General features: G+C 39.3%; 1 protein-coding gene across 2 annotated transcripts in view; it reads right to left on the reverse strand.

The window, feature by feature from the left end:
- The window catches only part of LRMDA (leucine rich melanocyte differentiation associated), a gene marked incomplete at both ends in the record, with an annotated part of 965,431 nt that overhangs the window by 623,828 nt on the left and 318,415 nt on the right, over positions 1–23,188 (reverse strand). The window lies entirely within an intron of this gene.

Genomic DNA, 23,188 nt, shown 5'->3' on the forward strand with positions numbered 1-23,188 from the left:
AAGTCTTTTTTTGTTCATGCTGTTTTCTCTGCCTGGAGCCATCTTCCTGTCCTATTCTGTCCTCACATCTCAGCACAAACTTCACTTCCCAGGAAGGACCCACTTCCAGACAGTACAAACAGCTAAACTGCACAGAACCTCACAGGTAGAAGAACTCTAACCTTGCTCAAATGCTCTGCTATCACCATCCTGAAATGCTTAGAAAGTTTTGAAAAAGGGACTCTATGTTTTCACTTTGCAGTGGGCACTGCAGATTATGTGACCAGCCCTGTCCTCAGGGAGCCAAATAGTTCAAATGTCCTCCACCATTGCTTGTAGTGCCCTGTGCCTACTCCTTATGCCACCTTCACAGTCACCATGCTCACAGGGATATGTGATGGCATATCTTCCTCACTTGAACATAAGCTCCAAGAATCCAGGGGTCATGTCTGAGTTTTTCTTAACACTTCATCCCTACCATCTAGCATACAATAAGCAATCAGGAGAAGTTGAATCTACAAAAGGTGTACAATATTCCAAATATATCTTGTTACACAAGCCACAGAATATGTGTTTTTATTCCATTATCATTACTGTTATTGCCTGATAACGCTGATGCCAAGGATCCAGCAGGAAGGAAAGAAACTATACAACATGGCAATGGATGGTTCTCAGGGAGAGCTACTGAGAGGGAACATCTCTGTCGGAAGGTGACTGTGAAGGCTGCAGGGAAGGTTTCGGGGTGGGGGGTGGAGCTTAGCAAGCAGTGCCAATGAAGATGGGGCACAAGGGGTGGACAGAGGTCAGGGAACAGGCATGGCAGCTCCTCAAAATAAAAAAAAAAAAAAAACGAGCATAAGGAAAAGCAAAACTCTGAGGCTGGGAATGGGAATTAATGGTGGGCAGGACATTCCAGCAAAGGAGCTTCATTACAGAGAAGAGTTCAGACAAAACAGTGGAAATACTTGAACCCAGGTTAGGGAGCTCACATTTTCCTGAAGTAAATGTGGAGGCCATAAAAGCAATGTTTTAAGAAATAAGGGGTCACGGGCACTATGATAGTGGAAGAACTATAAGGACTATATGAAGGGAGAAATACTGTACAAAAATGAACAATGATGCAAGGAAAAATTTTTTAAAGTGTGACCATGATTACTCAAAAATTTGTATGAAGATGATTTTCTAGCTACATATTTGGGGAAATCATGAAGTTGGAGTTCAGTGCAACACCTTCTTTTTGGGAACCATATGTTAAAATGCACCTAGAAACAATATGTTTTTATATTATATACAAAAGCACATTAAGCACGCTATACTTTTCAAAGCGCTTTCAAACACAGTGAGCTAAATGGCTTTCAGCCACCTTTGACACACCCCTTGTCAATTGATCAAGTGTTTGGCCATCCCAGCTGACATCTTCCAGCTGGTCCTGCCCCAGAAAGACATTTCCCAGATGAAAGATACATATGGATTTCTCCAGAAGGCAGGAACCTCATCTGCAACTCTTCTGCATCAAAGGGTGATACTGAAAAAGGCGGGTTTATTCTACTCAGTGTTGAGGTTGTTATTGCTTAACTTCACCAAGAAAAAGGTGAATTTTCCTAAAAATAAAAAGAATGCCTTTAACAAACGAATAATTCACAAATGCCCATGTGCTGTGTGCTTCTGTAACAGGAACCCAGTTGAGCAAAAAAAAAAATGATCTTATTGTGATATACAATAAGATCCAAATGTTCAAAAACTGCACTTAACTCATTACTCACAAATATAGCCATTGCTCAAAATGGATAGCTATTTAATTTCAACTCAAAGACTGTAGGAAAAATGGCATGCCTCTGTTTACACACTCCCTATTTAGAATCAACATAAATAGAGGTATATTATGTTTCCCACGTAAGGCAGATCAAAGAACACCACAATACTGTGAAGCCCCGGCATTATTCTGGTCCATTCCCACAGACGCCTATATGAATTCTTGTCATTACATCAATTTAATCCCCTGCCATTTTAGGCCACTGTTCATCAAGCTGAGTGAAAAGCGCAATAGCTGGCATTTAATGTGACGGCACTCCTTTTTCCAACCTGCCTTCTTTTAAGTAAGTTTGTCGAATGCACAAAATTCCCTTTACAGCTCATTTGAGATGCATAAACAATCCCAAAGACAGAAAAGAACAAAAATAATAATTTGCCATTTTAAGGAGCTGGGCTACTTGAGGGAAGCATTGAATTCCTGACCTGCTGCTGATGGTTTGGTGATGCAGGCCACTGTGCCCATCGCTCCCCAGGTAAGCCCAGGGCTACCCCGGCCCAAGTCTGCCTGATTTGCTGTGCCTTTGCCTCTCCTCAGAAGGGCTCTACCTCTCTTGACAATCCCAGAGGGAAAATGCTGCTTCCTTACCTTGCTTCACATGCCCCTTCACACACAAACTCCAGCCATATGCTCACACTCACGCCACTGGACATGCCCCTCGATTCTCATGGATGTAGAGCAATGACAGCCACAGGGTGGGCCTCTAGCTGAAGCCACAATGAACTGAGGTGAGAACATATGCTGCATACTCACCCCCACAGGGATTCTAGAGTTCAAACAGGTAAGAGCTGGAAACAGTTTGGGGGGAATCATGTTACATGTCAACCTAACCAGAGTAATTCTTGTACTGCCCACTGAGTGATACTCCTCCTGCAGGAGGTGTCTTCTCTATGGGGGAGAAAAAGGAAGAAGAGACCTTTTAAAAGCATGAGATTTGGTCTAGCGAGAACTGTGGGTCAAAGAATCCCAAGGTGTGCTGCTTTCAATAACATCTACACCTAAATAAATCAACTCATTAGGATACAGTGCTCTAGCACACAGACCAAGGGTGATCATCCCAGCCTGTGACTCATAAGGGATCCTCAAAGATTCTAAGCTGACCCACTTGCCAAGTCCAAGATGAACATAAAAGAAACTCACTCTGTAGGTGATTAACTTTACCCTTATTGATCACCCAGAATTTTCTGGTGGTGCTGTGTTACCTTAATGTACTGAGGAGTCTTCACAGGGACATGTTAGTAATTATTACAGACAGATAGAAGAAATCCATAATCCTACCAGAACATTCAAAGCTCCTTCCCATCTTTGCTGAGGAATTTCCCCCTGTAGCCAGGACCACTGACGGTTTGAGAACTAGTCCAGACCTAAATAAATGTGAACAACTAATACAAATGACATTTCTTGAGTTTCCAGGAATCCTGCTAAATGTCATGTTTCACCTAATTTTCAGGAAAAATTACTTTTACTCCCAATCATAAACTATCAGTATATCCTCAACAGTAACAGAGTAATCTTAAAACTTGAAAATTCTAATGATGACACAACCTACTGAGATTACAAGTTCCCTTGTCCCATTCATGGGTGAGCATTCTCGGGTCACATTATTTATGTCCATGATTTAATGTTGATAGAAATCTCTATCTTCCTCTCCCTGTTCTCTTTCCCTTGTTCTGACTCTAAACACCTGAACTACAAAAGGGCTACATACAGAATTTCACAAAGTACGAATTGAAAGAAACAGAGGTCACACAAGGCCTGTAGCTTCTGGATGTGTGACTGGAATTAGTGACCTCCAAAATCCAGCCCATCACAATCTCAGCTACCCAACACCTTGGAATCCTTATCCCTTTGAGTGGCCCAACCCACCTGACACCTAAGTTCAGGGCTATGCTTGCTGGCCTCCAGGCCAAGTTCCCTGGCAATTCAGGTGCCTGGAAATGTTTCCTCCTGCTGCTGATTCAGATATCCTGTCCACACGCATCATTAACTGCCTCACTCTATAATATTTTTTCATCATACAGTTTCCTTAGTCCTGTCTGAGGAAGGGCCGATGATCTTATAGAAACTACATACACATTTGTACTTCTTTCTGGCCAGTAGGTTCCTGGTCAGTGAGTTCCTTCAGGAGACCACTCAGATTAACACTACATTCTGTGGCCCTTATTCCAAGCCCTAACTCACTAAGCCCGGCATTTCAGAATTAAAATGGACTCCTGTTTCATTTTACAGATGAAAAAGCTGAGGTCCACAGAGGCTAAAAAACTTGACCCTTGGCCTAGGAGAAAAACAATCACTACACAGTAGTGAAGAAAGTGGGGTCTGTGACTACCAAGATTTCAAAAGACCATCTGCGAACAGCATCACTGAAAAGAAGTTGAGGCAGAGGGGCTTTGTTTTACCCAGAGCTGCCCCTGACTATACACCCAGTCTTTGCCTCTTGTCAGTCTCCCACATCTCCCGTGTTCTTGTCTGAGATGGGAAAAGTCTCTATCAACAACTCAGACTACACTGTTTCTATGCAGGGGCTACTCCTCATGCACAAAGAAAATGGCATTCTCAACCTTTAGACTTAAACTAAGAAATGCAAACTGGCTAATACAAAGGACAGCTTTAAAAAAAATCCTTCTTCACTGCAAACAGGGGCTTTCTTCTTCCTGAAATCTCTGGCCTGCCTCCCCACAAACACATGTACTAACAGGGAGCCCCTCCCAGAGCCAGTACCAGGGCCCATTCTTGGGGAGAGGAGCACACACATCCCAGGCTTTGCATGTAAGGAGACAGGAAGGCAGAGAGAAGGAATTCTCAGCCAGGGCTGGGAGGAAAATCGAACCCATGAAAATTGCAAAGCAAAAGATGCCAAGAGAGATTCTTCACTGTCGCAGCTGCTTACCACAGAAATCTCTCCTCATTTGGAGATGACATCGGCAGACCTGATTTTTTGTCACCAGTCACTCCGCACTTGCTTTAATTATGCAGCACACCAACAGAAATTTTCTTTCTGATCACATAAATCACATCGCCGTGACACCAGGCTCAATAGGCACCGCTAGAACAATGTGGTGAGAGCTATCGACTCCATCGCTCAAGTCCACAAGGTGTATCATTTAGCCAAGAGTGATAATTAGACGCAGAATATACTGAAAACTGTCAATAGGCATGTCAATGGGAGAACTCTTAGCATCTAACACCCAGTGAATCAATGGTGTTTTTCAGCTATAAAATCAAGAAAATGATAGCTTTCAAATGAATGGTGGAAAGGAAACAGGAGCCTCCTTAGGGAGGAATAAAACAGCTCAATTTTCCCTTACTGAGTGCCTCTCCAACTACCTCACTCAATGGAAAAGGTCACAGAACATTACAGCAAAATATCTCTGAAACAAGGTGTACAACAGCGCTGGGACATGACACGCTGCCTGGCCCCCCACAAAGGCCTCACTATCTTTGACCTGACAGGAGCAGAGAATGGGTCAGCAGGTGACAGACCAGAACTGAAGGGGGAAGCCCAGCACAGGGAGTGAAGGGGATGGTAACAACTGCAGAGGAAAGAGGTGTGCCCCACTCCCACAAAAACAAGACCGTATGCATGGCGGGGTGGGTGGGCATCTGAGCCCAGACATGGAGGACGTAGGCACTTGGACTTGGTGCTGCCTCTTAGCAATGCTCCATTACATTTCACAATCAATTATTAATAGACAATACTCCAGTGCTGCTCACCAGTGCCGGTCACTGCTCTGTTCTGCACAGATTAACTCATTTAGCCCTCACAACAGCTCTATGCCAAAGCTGGCATTACTGTTTTCATTTTATAGGTTTGGAAACTGAGGCACAGAGAGGTTAAATTACTTGCCCAAGTACACATGGCTAGTAAGCAACAGAGCCAGACTTTGTACCCACAGAAGCTGTGCTCGTCCACACCCTTGTGCTGTCTCCCTCGGTGGCCCAGCAGTGTCCAGTCACCACTGCCTTTTCCCTTTTGACAAGAACAGGTGACCGGTGGAACTGTGTGATATAGGCTGATGGTACTACGTGACTCTGAGCTTATCTTGGCACTTCTCGGGGTCTCTGTTTCCTCAGAGGAGGCAGGGCATGGTTACAACACATGCAGAGATGTTACTATTAAGTATATACCATATATGATCCCAAGGTGGTATTATACTCTTACCCCCTGAAAGCTGTACTATCTTCATTTTGCAGAAAAATAACTCAAATATTGGAGATGTTTGGGAAAATGCCTCTGATCATACAGCTTGCTGGGCACATTAACACCCAAACAGGTCTCACTCTCAGACTTTCATTCACCACACTAAACTGAAGGCTGCCAGGAGGTTTTGAGGATAAAGTGCCAGGTTCAGTAACTAGTACTCTTTGTGATCCTCAATAAATCATAGGAGAAATGGAGAGAAAAAGGGCAGGGGGAGAACGAGAGAAGGAAAAAGAAGGCAGAAAGAAGGGAGCGGGAGAAAACATACACATTAATGTATGCATCTAGACAGGCTTGCAAATAACCTCAGCAATTAACAAATCAAGAGAATGTACATGAACTGCTACTTCAATCTAATACTCTATTTATCTAACTGACGGTTGGTCTCTCTTTTAGGGCTCTTAATATATTAAATCAGTGAGGATTTTTAATCAAACAAGACAGTAGCTCTAATTTCAAATAATATTTATTAAACAGTATGTGTCAGGTTCTGGGTTTGGTTCTTCTTTAATAGTTTACGTGTTTAATCTTCTTAGTTCTTGAAGCTATCACTTAAAAAACACCCTTTTTGATGTGATAAAGCAACTCTGCCAATGACATTGCCTTCAGTAAAATAAACCAGCTGTCAGACCAAGGACAGAAATGGCAGCCTTATAATTAACTAATCACTAATGGACATTAGCCAGATGACATCTGCAATGACTTACCCAGCAAGGTATGTGGCTATATGCACACATAATCAAATACTGCACCATGCCCAAAGCTTCATGCTAGAGCTACCTTCTTTAACTCAAGTTTCCTTCCCAAATATAGATGTTTTTTATATGTTGGAGGAGAGTCTGCAAACTCTGACTTCTGCCAGGGTAAGGAGATTCAGAACACAACTTAATAAAAAGCATCATAAGAAAGATACAGGAATGTGGGTAGCATGATGAAAACAATATAGGACCCTCTTATCAAATAATTTTGTTTGACAAGATCAACATCATCACCCATTGCCAGTCACAATAGCTTTCTAACTGGTCTCCTTGCGTTCTTCTTACCCACCTAGAGCCTAAGACATAAGTTAGATCACGTATTCTTCAACCAAAAAATAAATAAATAAACACCTAATGGCTTAATATTTTAACCAAAGAAGATGCCAAAGCACTTGCTGTGCCTTACAGGGAAACCCCCCCCCCAAGCCACCCAGGTGTACAAATGAAAATAAGATTAAAAATCAGATAAAATTTGTCACAGATTGGGCCACTGAATTTGATTTTTTTTGATTTTTTTTTTTTTTATAGAGGCATGCTTTATTTGTTTGCTGGTTTGTTTGTTTGTTTTTGTTTATACATGCACTGGGTACAGTCAGAAGCGCTGGAGGGTGAGAGAATTCACCAGAGCCAGAGCGGGGAGCAGAGCAGGCAGAAGGACCGAAGTACACTGCTGAGGGGAGCAGCGGGCGGCAGGAGAGGTTTGCGCGCCATGTGGGACCCTCCTCCGGTGGCCGGGGAGCAGCCGGGGATCGAACCGGCGCCGCTGGGCCACTGAATTTTAAGCATCTCAGTGAGCATAGTTGGAGATTTATCCCAATAAACATAGAAGTCATTCTTAATAAAAGATAGTCATCGTGAAAAACAGATGTAAGATGAGAGAGGGATGCCCAGTTAAGGAGTTATGTTCAAGGGTAAGAGTTTACATAAGCAGGTTATCACAGAATAACAATAAGGAGCAGTAAAGAGGAATCAAAGTACATCCACACTGCAGCAGTATTTGCAGTCTTACAGATCAACATAAGAAACTTATTTGAGGGAGTTGCCATTCTGGTAATAATGCAAAAACTTCTATCAGACTAACTCTTCCACATACAAAAATTATGAACTCTGGGAAAAATATAAGCAACAACTAATGGAAGGCACTGGAGAACTACCAAAGCAGGCAGAGGTAGAGGAAATTCAATGGCTTTTATTAAAGAAAGGAAACATATTGGATGATATCTATATTTAAATGGCTTTTCCCTTGAAACAACTTTACAGTCTGTATGGTCTATAGCAAATATAAGAAGAAAACATCAATTTCATGCCTTAAGCAAATATAAGAAGAAAACATCAATTTCATGCCTTAAGTAGTCAGAGGTCTGGGTTGTCAAAGTGTTTGGGAATTGGAAAAGGAAATTCCATAAAAAAGGGAGTAACAGGAAGGAAATCTACATATACCTCCTCAAAAACCCTTAGCTTATTCCTGAACTGGGGATTCACAGAGACAGCCAAGGAGCCTTGCACGAACAGACGAAAAGCTAAAAACTGTCAGATATTTAATAAGCTGCCCCCATAAGAAATTCAGAGTTTGGTATTTTAATTCTAACAAGGTAAAGGGGCTTGGTAAGTACTGCGGGCTTTATATCAAAATATCTAGAGGGAGACTATTTAAAAGTACAGATTTTGCCTCAGTATTATGATTTCACACTAAGGTCAATAGTAAAATTGAATCACAGGTACCCTCAGATGGTACATAAATAAGCTTTCCCAAATTCCAGTTTATCATCCAGTAATTTAGTTGCAAAGATCAATCTAGAATAAAAGTCAACACTTTTCAGAGACAGATAACAGAATCTAGACTATTTGCAATTATTGAAGTCCTATAAAAAACAAAAATACTAGGCAAGAAATTTTTCCTTTGAGTCACAGGAAAAATTAGGTAGTAGTAATAAGCCTTGAGATAATTCAGATGTCTGAATAAATAAACAAGGATTTTAAACTACTATAAGCATTTTCAGGAATCCAAAGAAAACAATAATGAGTGAAAAAAATGAGGAAAGCTCAACACAGGTTTTTAAACTGCATAGAAATAACCAAGTAGAATTTCTATTACAAAAGTAAAATATCTGAAGTGAAAAACACACTGAATAGCATCAACACAGATATCAATGTTGGGGCAGTGGGAAATGATTTTACTTTTATAGAAAAGAACAATATTTGAAGATTGATAGTATTTATCCAATCTAAGAACAGAGAGAAAAATGATTAAAGCAAATAGTCAAAGCCTCACTCACATGTGGGACAAAGTCAACTGGTCTAACACACATAACTGGAGTCCCAGACTCTAAGAAGAAATAGGGAGGCAAAACAATATTTGAACAAATAATGAATAAATATGGCCCAAATTTGGAGAAAATAAACAACATACTGAACAAAAATGTTTCATAAACTCAAAAATGAGTAAATACAAAGAAAACTACACCAAGACTTTGATAAAAAGATAAAAAAATTAATTCTAAAAATATCAAGAGAACAGAGACACATTAAATTCAATTAAATTCAGGTAACAACAAAACAAATGATGACTAGCTTATTCTTAGGAAAATTGAATGTCAGAAGTCAATTGAAAAGTATCTTTAAAATACCAAAAAAAATAAAAATAAACTGTCAAATCCAGAATTCCATACACAATTTAAAATGGCCTTCCAAAATTAAGACAACGGTTTTTATAGATAAATACTGAGAGAATACATCACTAATTGACCTTCCCTACACTAAATCGCCAAGTGATATTTATCCCAGGAATGCAAAGTGAAGTTTAGAATCAGAAAAAAATATTCAACAAAATTCAGACCCATTCATGATATACTAAGAACAGAAGGAAACTCAATCTGAAAAAAGAATACTTGAGAAAATCCAATACAACACAATGTTCAATATCAAACACTTTCCTTCTAAGACTGGGAACAAGGCAAGAGGAAGTTCTACTTCCACTCAGTGTTGTAATGGAGGTTCTAGCCAGGGCAATAAGAACAAGAACCCAAGACTTAAAGTTGGAGGTAATTTTTTTCCTATACAACATAATTGCTAACGCAGTTTTCTTAATAAATTTAAAAACCCAAAACCAGACATACTGGATAAACTTAGCAAGGTTGCAGAATACAAGATTAATACACAAAAATCAATTATATTGCCTTTATTTCATTTTATAAATTTTTTACATCATTTTTCATTTTTGCACAATGTATGCATTTTCATCTTGGTTATAGTCCCCATACAATTCCCACCCCCACTATTTTGACCCTAATCCCTCCTCTCCTCCCCACCCCTGCAGTGTGTCTCTGGTTTATAGTTGCTTGTTGATTTTGATTTTTACTTTATTATAATTAGTCTTTTCCCTGGTCCCTTATTTAGGTTTTCAAAATTCCTGCTATGAGTGAGACCGTCCGGTGTTTTTCTTTATGGCTTATTTCGCTGAGCATGATCCCTTCCAGCTCTATTCATATATTGCCTTTTTTTTCCACTTTAAGAAGAATAATTTTACATTTATTTATTTTTTTATTTTTTACATTATTCATTTTTAAATAATATTTGCTTCCACCCACCCCCTCAGGTGTAGTGCCCATAGAGTTTCCCTCACTGATTCACCCGTATACCATCACCTCAGTTCCCTGTGCTCCTCCCTCCCTCCCTCTGATCCCTCTCCCTCCTCCTCCCCTGCAGGATGTCTCTGATTTAAAATTGTCTGGTTTTGCTTTGTTGTGTTTTGTACTTTTATTATTTTTTTCACTGATGTCTTATTGGCTTCCCCTATATTCCTGCTATAAATGAATCCATCCAATATTTCTCTTTTTCCTTCTGGCTTATTGCACTGAGCATAATTCCTTCTAGTTCCATCCATGTTGCTGCAAACAGCATGGGTTTATCTTTTTTGATTGCTGAATAATATTCCATCGTGTATATATGCTACATCTTCTTGATCCAGTCATCTATTTTTGGGCCTTTGGGCTATATTGCCTTTTTTGTTTTATATTTCTATATACTAGAAGCAAAAAACTGGAAAATGACTTTTTAAATACCTCTTATAATGGAATTAAAAAGTAAATGCAAAAATAAAAGACATGTAAGAACACAACACTAAAAATTACAAAACATGAATGTATAGAAAGATGGAAGATTTTTAGGAGTTGGAAGATTTAAAAATGTTAAGTGCCAATTCTCCACTGGTTAATCTATAGATTCACTGCAATCTAATCGTAAGCTAACAAGCACTTTTTGGTAGATATTCAAAACTTAATTCTGAATTTTACAAGCCAAAAAAGGCCCCAGGAAATGCAAAAGACTCTTGAAAGGCAGTACAAACTTGGAGGACTCAAACACCTGATTTCAAAATTTACTATGAAGAGTAATCAAGACAGTATAACATTGGCATAAAGATAGAAAAACAGGGCAATGAAACAGAGCAGATAATCCAGAAATCAATGCATACTTTTATGCTTTTTGACAAAGTTTTCAAGATAATTGAATGGGAAATGTACACTTGAAAAGAATAAAGGAGGTAGAAAGATGAGTATGTGGAAAGTGATGAAACTAAATTCTGAGCTCAAAGATGCGAAAATTAATTCAACATGGATGAAAACCTAAACATAAAAGTCAAAACTCTAAAGTTCCTAAAAGAGTTTCTCACAAACTCAAGACAGGCAAAAATTTCTTAAAACACAAAAAATAGACAAAAATAAATAAACTGGTCATTAACAATATAAAAGCTCCTGCTCATCAAAAGGAACCATTAAGGAAGCAAAAGGAACCATTAAGGAAGCAAAAGGGCAACCCAAATAGCTGAAATATACACAGACACAGCTGTAAACATAGAGACATCTTCTTTATAGCCAGATGACACACAGTACTCCTCCAAATCAATAATCACAAAAGACTCAACTTTTTAAATGAGCAAATACTTGAAAAGTCCATTCACAAAAATGATAAATGAAATGGTTAGTAAATTCCTGAAAATATATTCAGGATCTCCAGTCATCAGAAAAGCACAGCAACAAAGCAACAGTGAGATCTAACCTCATACCTGCAAGAATGGCTCTTATCCAAAAGACAAGGAACAAATGTTGGAGAGGATGTAGAGAGAAAAGAACCCTGACACAGTGTTGGTGGGAACGTAACTTGGTGCAGCCATTAAGGAAAGCAGTACGGCGATTCCTCAAAAAATTAAAAACGAAAATTCCTTACAAACCAGTTATACCACTTCTGTGTCTTCACCAATAAAATACAAAAGCAATAATTCAAAGAGACAAGAGCACGCCCATTTTTACCACAGCATTATTTACAGTAGCTAAGAACTGGAAAGCACTTAACTGCCCATCAAGTAACGAATGGTTAAAGAAGATGTATGCACAATGAAATGCTATTCATCTGTAAACTTAAAAAGATGAAATCCCTCTATTTGCAACAGCATGGATGGAAATGGAAGGAAACATGGTTAGTGAAATAGGCCTTACAGAATAAGACAAACAGACAAACATTGAATAATTTTATTCATACATGGTACATAGAGAAAAAAACAAATAGATGAACAAAGTAAAAGAAAAATGAACTTTTTTCTATTAAATATTAAATATTTCAAGGTGGAAAAAAGTCTAAAGCAGCAATTGCCTAAGATATCGCCTTCTTAATTTAGAATTTACTTTCAGTAACTAATCTATATTATTAAGTAAGATTAACTTCTTTGGGGGAAAACATCCTACAAGGTAACATGTCACGCTTGCTAGAATAAATCAAGGTAAAAAGACTGACCATTCCAAATGTTAGAAAGGATACAGAAAAATACAGGAAATCTAAAATATTGCTGATGGAAGTAAAATGGTATAACATCAGTAAACTGTTTTCCCAGTTTCCCTAAATTTATACCAATGTCTGCCCAATTACCTAGCACTTGCACTCCCAGGTATTTATCCAAGAGAAACAAAAACATAGATCTACACAAATACTTTCACATGAATGCTAATCGTAGCTTTATATATAATAACAAAAACTACAAGCAGCCATCAACAAGAAAATGGATAAACATATTATTACATATTCATACAATAAAATAGACTTCTGATGGTAAGTGGGTAAATTTTAGAAACACTGAAAAAATACACAAAAGAGTACATGGTCCTATTTACATTCAGAAACAAGACAGTGGTGCCCTTAGAGAATGTGGGAATTATTTGTAAAGAAGCTAAAGGGAAGCTTTTACAATGATGGACAGGCCCTATATCATGATTGTAGTGTGGTTACAACATGCACACACATACTAAAATCCTTGAAGAGTCCACATAAGAGCTGTGTTTCAGTTGACATAAAAATTTTCCGATTTAAAAAGGAAAACTAAAATAAAATTTGCTTAGATAAAAGATTTAAAAAGTGGGGCCCCCCTGGTGGTGCAGGTGGTTGAGCGCAGCGCTGTGAAGCTGTCCACAGCCTCTGCAGTGCCAGTTCGATCCCCGCCGGCCTCAGAGCAACCCACATGGTGAGCAGACCTCTCCTGTCTCACCTGCTGCTCCCCTCAGCAGTGTATTTCAGTCAATCTGCCTGTTCTGTTCCCCACTCTGTCTCTGGTGAGTCCTCTCACTCTCCCGCACTTCTGGACTGTAACCTGGCTCTTGTATAAATAAAATAAATATTTTTAAAAAATTGGAAAAAAAAAGATTTAAAAAGCTAGTTGAGTAGAGAGTTAGTAGGATCTGCTCAGCTATGCTGTGATAATAAATAGTCCCCAAGTCTTCAAGTCTGAAGGAATCAGCCTGCTGGCCAAATGCAGCCTGAGGTCAATTTTAGAAAATAAAAATTTTGCAACACCGTCATACCCATTTATTCATGTATTTTCTATGTGTAACATACCTAAGTAGTTGTGACAGAGACTAGATGGCCTGCAAACTAAAACCTGTCTAACCCTTTGCAAAGTTTGCTTTTTGAGTCCTGATTTAAAACCATAAAGGTTTACTTCTCACTCATGTTCCATGTTAAGCAAAAGTCAGCTAGGAGTTCTGCTCCTTGTCATCCTCGTGGTGGAACTGGCTGATCGAACAGAAACTATCAGGAATGATGTTGATCACTATGACGGTAAAAAGGAGCAAGCTCTGAAGGATCTTACACCAGAAATTAAATGATTTGGCTCCAAAGGAACATCACTTTTTCTTACAACTCCTGGGCCAGAACCAGTCACATGACCCCATTCACACAAGGGGACCAGAAAACACAATCCTACCATTTGTTTATACATATGCCTGGAAGTAGAGGAGAACTGGGATTTTTGCCAAACAGCACTAATGACTACCACAATTAAACTGAGAATCAATCAGTCCAGGTGTTTATTTCCAAGAAACATGCATAACCCTGCTGAAATATTGCCCTGCTGAGTAGAAGCACTAATCATAAAAATTCCAAAAGTTGCCCCGACCCTTCCCTTTGGCTCCTGTCTTGTTGGTTAAAGCAACCCAGCACTGTTTTCTGCCCTTGTGATGGATAGAGATTGCAAATCTGAGAAACCATGGTCTTCACATTTAATATCCTTCAATATGGGTCCCCCAGCCTCAAGAAAAAGTCAAAACTCTATGACCAAACCCTGCCAAACCTCTGAGACACAGCCGGTTCATCCCTGTCACTGGTTCAATTTTATCATTTTCTAATAAGATGGAATGCAGCTTATAATTACGCAGGCATATCATCCCATTTCTGGATTCCTGCCATTCTTTTCTTGTGGTTTCCACTGTGTGCAATACCCTCTCCTATTATTCTCACAGCACAGCCATTATCTTATCCACAGAGCCTTTTGCGACCAGTCAGAACTATACTACTATTGCACCAGACCCAAACCACCCAACTCCCCAAACTGCTGCTATTACACCAATCCAAGGTACCAAGTCACAGTAATTACCCCATGGGGTTAAACAGCCACCAACTTACATGGTACTTTACCATGTCCCAGACATTTTTCTAAGCACTTTTCAGATATCAATTCATTTAGTCCACTTAACAACCAACAGGCAGGTTCTAAAAATTATCTCTAAACAGCCCTGAAGCACAGGATGCTAACTTGTGTGAGGTCCCACGCGTGGTAAGAGGCACAGCTGGATATGGCTGGTGGGCTCAGAGGCAGCCTCTCCAGCACCCTGCTACCCTGTACGTCAGCACTGACAAGTCAAATCTGTCTCCCTTTGTGATTGTAAGGTACCTGGCAGCCAAAAAACAAAAACAAAAACAAAACAGAGCATCTCATTCCTTTCTGTACCCCCAGAATACAGAGATATTGGGGCAATAGTAACCGCTTCACTGGGGTTTTATTCAGATGAATCAAAGAACTCCTGATTCCCCCAAATCTTTCTGCTAAACAAAGTCCTTTGACCGGTGACATTTCGGAAGTGGACAGGTAATTACTATTGATCCCAGGGCTGCTAGCCACCCTGAAAATGAAGAGAAAGGAAGTAGCTGAATTCAAGATCATTAGAAAATGAGCTCCTCAAAGTTAGGACAGTCATCTATCCAATCATTCAGGAATGCTTTAAAAATTCGGAAATGTGAGAATTTGACTTCTCTGTGCAGAAAACAGCACAAAGCTCCCCTAAAAGTTTTTCTTCCTCACATAATTATGCTTTAAATTGTTAATAGCTATAATTATGGAAGATGGCATTGTTGTGCTTGTAATTTTTCCTATTCCCCTTGGTATTTATTGATGATAAATGGCTTTATTAAAAAATAATGATAATTACCTTGTTTGGTTGTATATCAATATAGTTTCAGTTTTTCTTTATTACCACTTATGGAATTTTATGGATTGCCAACATTTAGTTCTTTTATTGGTTTATATTCTCTTGATGGTATAAAAAGGGAGGGGAGAATTAACAGTAATTTTATTCCTTCATTTTCTGTCCCCCCCAGCTGCCCCCAACTCTGTTAAAAAAGCAATCTGGTGCACTGCTCACATGTGGCTACAGGAAGTTATAATTTTCACTGCTGTGTAATTCTAACAATTAGTTCCATACCCTAAAATTCTCCTTTATGGGCCAGTGCCTGACCAAGTAGTAGGAGGTGGAAGGCTCTACCCCACATTCTGCTTCACAGAATCAGAATCTATAGCTTAAAACTAAGACCCATCTGCTGGGAGCAAGGTTTAAGATCTACTAAATTAATTATGAGAAAATCATTTAGGCAAATAGCTGATGTGGTGTTCTCAGAATAAAACTCCAATTGGTTTACTTGCTATCCTCAAAAGCCATTGGAGCAAAAAGCTACCTTCCCCACAGAAGTTATCACAGCTCTTAGATAGGAAAGTTCTCCTTGGGCCTCATTAGAGATTCCTCTGGAGACTCTCAGTCCTTGACATGCTAAAAAGTCTACACATCCCTTTGTTTATTAATGATCCTCCACTGGGGAATAGCCCAGTTCATATTCTCTGCAAAACATAAACCAAATCAAATCAATGACCCAAATGTAAGCAGTCCAAGGTTCTTTGCAAACAGCACATGTGGCAGTGTTTTCATAAGAAAGTGACATCTGAATCTTTAGTACTAAGAACTGCATGAGCCTTTGTGGTACTTGATGCTTAAATCAGACTACGTTAGGAAGGAGAGGGGTCCAAGAAAAAGGATACCCCATTTGCAATCAGACTCCATCTGTCCAACTTCAGGCCACCTCTCCTTCCTGCAAAAGTGCTTTCAGCAACACCTGCAACTCAGAATTGTTACAAGATTAAATGAGCTAAACATCTGGCACATACTTATTGTTTAATAAGTATTAGCTCTATACAGACTAGTCCAGTGGTTCTTACCTGGGGCTATTTTGCCCCCACCCCGGGAAATAATCAGAACTATCTCATGACATTTTTTGTGATAACTTGGGAAGGATCAGGTTACTAGCACCTACTGGGTAGAAACCAGAGATGCTGCCAAATAGCCTACAATGCACAGGACAGCACCCACAGTAGGTTTTCCCAGCCCTTAATGCTAATAGTACCAAGTTAGAAGTCTTGTTCTAGATCAGTGTAAAATAATTCTTTCACTGTGGCTATCTATTTCCCATGTATTCTGTCTCCTTAAATGAGCAAAGGTTTACTATGAAAATATAACATACAAAGCTCCATGCTAGGTACATCCTTAGCCATGCCATAGATTTGGCTGCCTGCTGCCATTTTCCCAAAGCAACTCCAATCCTCAAATATTGTCCGACCCTATGAACATCAAGTCTTCACTTCCCCTTTCTTCTCTATGCTGCTCTCAGCGGCCCTGAAGTCAGACATGCTGTGTGTCAGAGCAAAGACCTGTATTAATCAACCATTCCAAATATAGCAACAGCAGTTTGAAAATCAAAGAATGGGCCTTGGGGACATCAATATTTGCATGTTCATAATAAATACTTAACTACACATCTGTGCAATGTTCAATATAGTTGAGGAAGAAAAAGAACATTTATGTTGATTTTTGTCAACTTCTACAACTCAAGCATCTGATGTGCTAAGAAAATGCAAAACAGTGTTTGTAAAGATGATTTTAACTATATCTATCTATATATATATAATATGCACTTATGAAATGGAGACACACTTGATTTACTCTGAGGTTTTGCTAACCATCAATTAGCCTATAGCTGCCCCTGGGGTCAGTGGAATAATTTTCCAATCTGCACTAAATACCCTCTGCTTTCCTATCTGATGCTCACCCACAACTCATATTGACCCTGGCTTTAATAATCAAGACTCAATTTCGTATTTTGATTCTTCTGTACAAGTATTTTGAACTTCTGTACAAGTATTATTTATGTACAGAAGTCCCGGGTTATCTTCTATTGTTGGTTTACAACTTTCCAGGCTCTGATGTATGTTTTGCCACAGAACCTCTGTAGAGGCAGATCACAGTTCCCCATTTGACAGGGATAAAAATAGAGGCCTAGAGAGGGTAAGTAACTTAGCCAAAGTCACACAACTTGGAAGGGTCACAGATAGTGTTGACACCCTGTGTCTTGATCCCAAGTCCATGCTCTTTACCTCTACACTATAGTATGAAGAAGCAGACCCTCATATGGTGAGTGCTCACTGTGAAGGTATAAGTGGTGGGCATACTCTTAGACCCAGCAAATCTACCTATCTACCTATCTAAGAAATGACCAAGCATAAACAGCAGCTCATGTGCAGGAACAGATCTTAAAATGATGTTACTACTACATAACATGAAAAGGAGAAAAGAGTAAATGACCTAAATGGAGAAAGTAGACCATGCTGTTGACTAGGAATTCCAAATAAGTAAGGTAAATGTGGCACAGGGCTCCTTGCCTACTCACCTAGCCACTCCTCCCTTCATCTTTAGTTTTAAGTTCCTGATTTTACTCTCATTGGTAATGTATTGTGCTAAAAGATTGCACTCCCAGACTGGCTTGCAGCCAGGGATAGTTGTGTCCTGTCAGTGTTTAACAACTATCTCACTCTGATACCACTTTCTGTGATGTCAATTTTCCCATATGGTCAATTTCAAGCTACCAAGTGGAAGTCAACTGGTTCACAAAAATCCTGAGAATATAACAGTTGGTTCTTCCAACCAAGGATGAGCCATCTTCAGCACATGACTGGCTAGGGGTGAGAAATAAGATGTAAACTAATGTGTCCCTACTTGAAAGTTGTACAAAACAACAAGCATGTGCTTTTTTCTTCTCCCCCTATTTCTTCTTCCTACTTAGAATTTGGGTGATAATACTAGATTGCCGACAGCTACTTTTAGCCATGAGGCAACGCAGAAAATGAGGGTGGTACAGAAAAATAGAGAGTATAGAAAAGGAGACAACTTGTTCCTCATGAAGCTAATATAGGACCTTTGGTCTGCCTGCCATGAGGCTTCTTTCATTGGAAAGAAAATAAAACTCCTATTTTAAGCAACTTGTTTTTGTTTTCTTTCACATGCTATAGAACTAATACAGAGATGTTCAGAGTTTACTTTCACATCTCTTTACTTGTATCTTTAATAATGACAATGTTTTATCCCAGTATTATTTGCAAGTAAAAAATATTTAAGTTGTTGGGCCCTTAAGAAATTTTTCCAAGTTGTCAATTTGTACACCGGCACCCACTGATCACAGAAGAGGAAAAAGGAGACCCAGGGAAATCACAGGTCTGACATACAAATCAACAATGTGGGGCTGTCCTGAAGGAAAGAGAAAGACTGGAATCCTGCCAAGTTCACAAATTGCCAAAAAGATTTCTGGCCAAATAAGATTCAGATGCCTCCTAAGATAAACTTTGGGTGAAGGACACAAATGGTGATAGTCAAAAGCACAAGATGTACTGCCAGGTAGATGTCTCCAATCCAAGAAAACACCCCTGGATGCTGCCCAATGGAGAGGGAAGGCAGCAAGACTCCAAGCACTGGACTCCATCTCAAGGAGATGGAGTCTTGCTTCTCCCACAGCAGAAGATCCGTGATTAAAGTGTCCCAGCAAAGGGAACCCTAGAGACTCTAACAAAGCAGAAAGCAGAATCCTAAAACAACAAGCATGAAATAGAATAAGAAAATACGGAAGACACTGGAGTGTCTGGATCCAAAGGTACTATCAGGGAGGGCTCAAAAAACAATCCAGTGGTTAACAATGCCCTTGGGAAGAGCACAGAACAAATCTAATGGGGGCTTCATGGTGATATTCCCCAGTGACCACAAGGATTACATCACCAATAAGAACACTTGCAAAATCAATCACTGTGCAATTCTTCTGCCTTGCCTTACACAAAATAACTGCCAAGTTCATTTAGGATGCATCTTTGTAGACCACGTTAAGTCACCATGTAGGTGATATGTGCCCAAGCACAGAGTGTGTGCTGTGGGAGAGCCACTAAGTACCTGTACCTACTAGAAAAATAAGTTGCTCACAGGTAAAAATATCTAGAGAATAACCATCTATATTCAAAAATTGGCTGTTTATTCAAACCTTAATGGCTAAGAATTCAGAGAACAAAAGCACTGATGAATGGAAAATCATCACAGAGAACATAGGTCAGGAAGGTATGGGTCTTCAGCCAGACCCTGAATGAATGATATCATTTGAGCCAGAAAAAAAAATTAGAAGAAATGTATTCCATATGAGTGAATGGTAAATAACAGGTGCTAGGTAAATATATTTCCAATGAACCATAGAATCAGTAAAAAGTAGGACACTAGGGAAGAGGAAAGAGTAATACTGGATAATAACATTGAAGAGGACATGGTTCATTTGTTTACTCATAAAGCACACAAGCATTGAATGTCTACCATTTAAGCACCAGGCACTTGTTCTAGAACTTCAAATACTAAACTCAAGTGCATTTAGACAATAAGGAATCCCTGGAGGCTAAGAAGTAGACTCCTCCTACTTGTTGGAACTGATGAAAATCCACATTTCCATACTGTCAAGAATGCGATGTTATGAAGAAAAGCTGCTAAGATTTTTCTCAACCTAACAGCTCACAAGTGAAAAAAAAAAAAAAAGTAAAAACCAATCCAGGAATAATGAGGCTACCTGTTAGGCTAAGAGAGCTCTTCTTCCAACCTTTCACACTCACTGAATTTGAGTGCACTCTGTGCCCTACAGTGCCCCAACATGCCCAACATCTGGTGATCCTTGAGTATAGCATGGGCTCAGTGTATCTATATTCAGGGATCCTGCATATTGCTCGCAAGGGCCCAAGTGGGTCAGAGCCAGGGTTGGTCAGTTACCCAAAGCCCCAGATAATCACAACCTAAAACTATGTGTATGGCATGTTTCCCTAAGAGGTGGTGGCAGGTTTTTCTTAATATTTGATGAAACGAGGGCAGGGGTCAGAGGTACTTATGGACAGAAACACATAATGGATATTGGTATTTAAAACAGATAGCAGCATTGGCTTTCAGTAAATGTTTCACATCCAAAGAAGAAGGCTAAATATCTAGGTTTGATAGATATTTATGAAATGCTATAAATGAAACATTAGAAAGGCTCTTAAACACCTGGTTTCAGATCTTCAGTACAGGAAATTAATCTTAAACAGAATACCACACCCAATATGGCTGGATTCTATCAAGTAACCAATTAGATGGTGTGGATTGTGCTCTGACTAATTAGGACAGAATCAGAAAGTCTAACAAGACAACTGCAACTGTTTTGCAGCCAGGAGCACTGCACGTGAGAGGAGAGGAGAATGTTTTCTAGAAATTTAGTGTATGTGTCATGTTCTTGGATGATATAAAAGCTTGTTTTACAAGGACATCCAAAAAACAGTAGTGACCATGCTGAGAGTTAATGTAGCATTATTAAAAAGTCAAGACTCTTCTGATCTCAAATATCCATTCTTGACCCATCTGAGAATGGGGAGACCTTTCTTGCCTCCTGACTTTTCTTGCCATCCCTTGAGGATGCCCATAGAATTAGTGCTGGTGAAAATTTCTCTGGAATTGTCTTGTTGCAACTTCTCTCACTGTGCAGAATGAGACCAAAAGCTCAAAAAATAATAAATTCAAGAAGACTGGAAAAGAGAAGGATACAAAGTACAAATACAACCTGAAAGAAAAAGTGTTTCTCTCCAAGACCAGAGATACGCAAAAGTCCAAGAACAAAAGGACTCTTCGAGCAATACCTGCTAATGTATTCTCGTGCAGACCCTACATGTTCATGCCACATGCTTGCTAGCAACATGTTAGGTGGATTTTACCCTCACAGGAAGCACATGTGTAACCAAGAAAAGCAGTGCTCCTTTAACCTTTGTGTTCAATACAGCAAGACTACCATATTTCTCAGCAAGTTATATATTTAATCAATGAATTTTTTAATTAAACCAAAAAATCCTCTTCTGTGTTGAGTTTTGTGCATAAAACTGTCTCATATTTTGCTCCTACAATGAAAAGATGGTAGGTCAGAGAAGGGTCACCTACCACTCACTCCAAAAGCACTTAATTATATCAATGTCTCTTGAATCACTCTGGTTCTAAACTCCTCCAAAAGGGAAGTTTCTCCAAGATGAGCCAAGTATGGTACTCCAGTATACCACTATCACAGATTCCTGTATCTAAATGATTCTTCCTTTAATCATTTGACCCACTTTCATTTTCAGTAATATCTACATCTCTCAATGAACCAACCAACTCTGAATGAGTCATTCATTCAGTCATCACAGTTAACAGGTATATACAGGTACTCTTTTATAAGCTTTATTTTTCATATACTAATCAATCATGGTAACAACACATTGATAGGCACTGTTACTGTGCCCATTTTAGAGGGGAGGAGAATGAGACTTAAAGAGGCAATTTTACTATCTCATTTGCGGCAATTGTAAGATGCTGGGTTCGAACAAACAATTTGGCTCCATCAGCCATATTTTTAATCCCAATACTGTATGGCATAAATTTTACTTATTTACTCCAAAACTGAGTAATATGAACTCAGGCATGTAATGAGGTGAGACAGAGAGCATTGTTAAGGAAAAAGTATCCTAGGTATACCTGGCCACATTTCCCTCCCATTCCTTCCACCTCATTCTCTATTCTAAGTATCCTGCAATTAGGTGTTTCTTCTCCCCCCAACCTGAAACATATTTTGATATAAAAAATGGCTGTACCAAGTCCAAGCAAGCAGAAGAGTGACCAAAAATGCAATTTACTTTAACCATGTGCTTGTGACCTTGATAATGACATCTTATCCAATGTTCTAAGTTTTGAGCATTTTGCTTGAGAAGAGATTAATATCCACTGAGTACATCCTCACTATGTGCCAAGTAATATGCTCGGTACTTTCACCTACCTAGCTGTCTTTAATACCAAAAGCAAACCCCCAAAATAAATAATGGAACCTTATTTTTAAGGACACAGTTAGATTCGGAAAAGGTAAGCATCATGACCAAGGGGACTCACCTCAGAGTCATGGCAAGTGGAATTAAAAGAACCTGATGTGAGGCTGAGGCTACTTCTATGACAGCATGCTGGGTAGTAAATACAATATCTTTTAAAACCAGAAACCATTCTTAGATTTTTTTCCTCCCTCTGAGCAGTGAGTCTGTACAGACTTACTGGTTGTTAAATGCTACTGACTCTAGCTAATTCCCAAATTAACTAGATTCCATTCGGAGCTTGTAAAATGTGCTACACACTCAACTTCTGAATTTAGCACACAAGATGATGACCACAGCAGTAAGAATGGTGCAACTTTCTTGTTAGAACAATGCACGCCTAAAAGCCTCCTTTTAATTTCTACCTTTTTTATGAGGACTATGAGAATGAGGATACACCTAGGATACCGCATATTAATTTCAACATAGCTAATACCCAAAATGTCCCACCAATTTACTCTTCACTGACAATGTTAAAAGAAAATGATTTATGCAGATCAATCATCTCGCTCATCAAGTCCTACCCTGACAGCCAGCCTTCATCATTGCTATTTAAAAGGCACTGCTGACAGAAAAGACCGACTCTTTGA

Source organism: Talpa europaea, assembly GCF_964194135.1.
Source record: "Talpa europaea genome assembly, chromosome: 10".
Taxonomy (NCBI): Eukaryota; Metazoa; Chordata; class Mammalia; order Eulipotyphla; family Talpidae; genus Talpa; species Talpa europaea.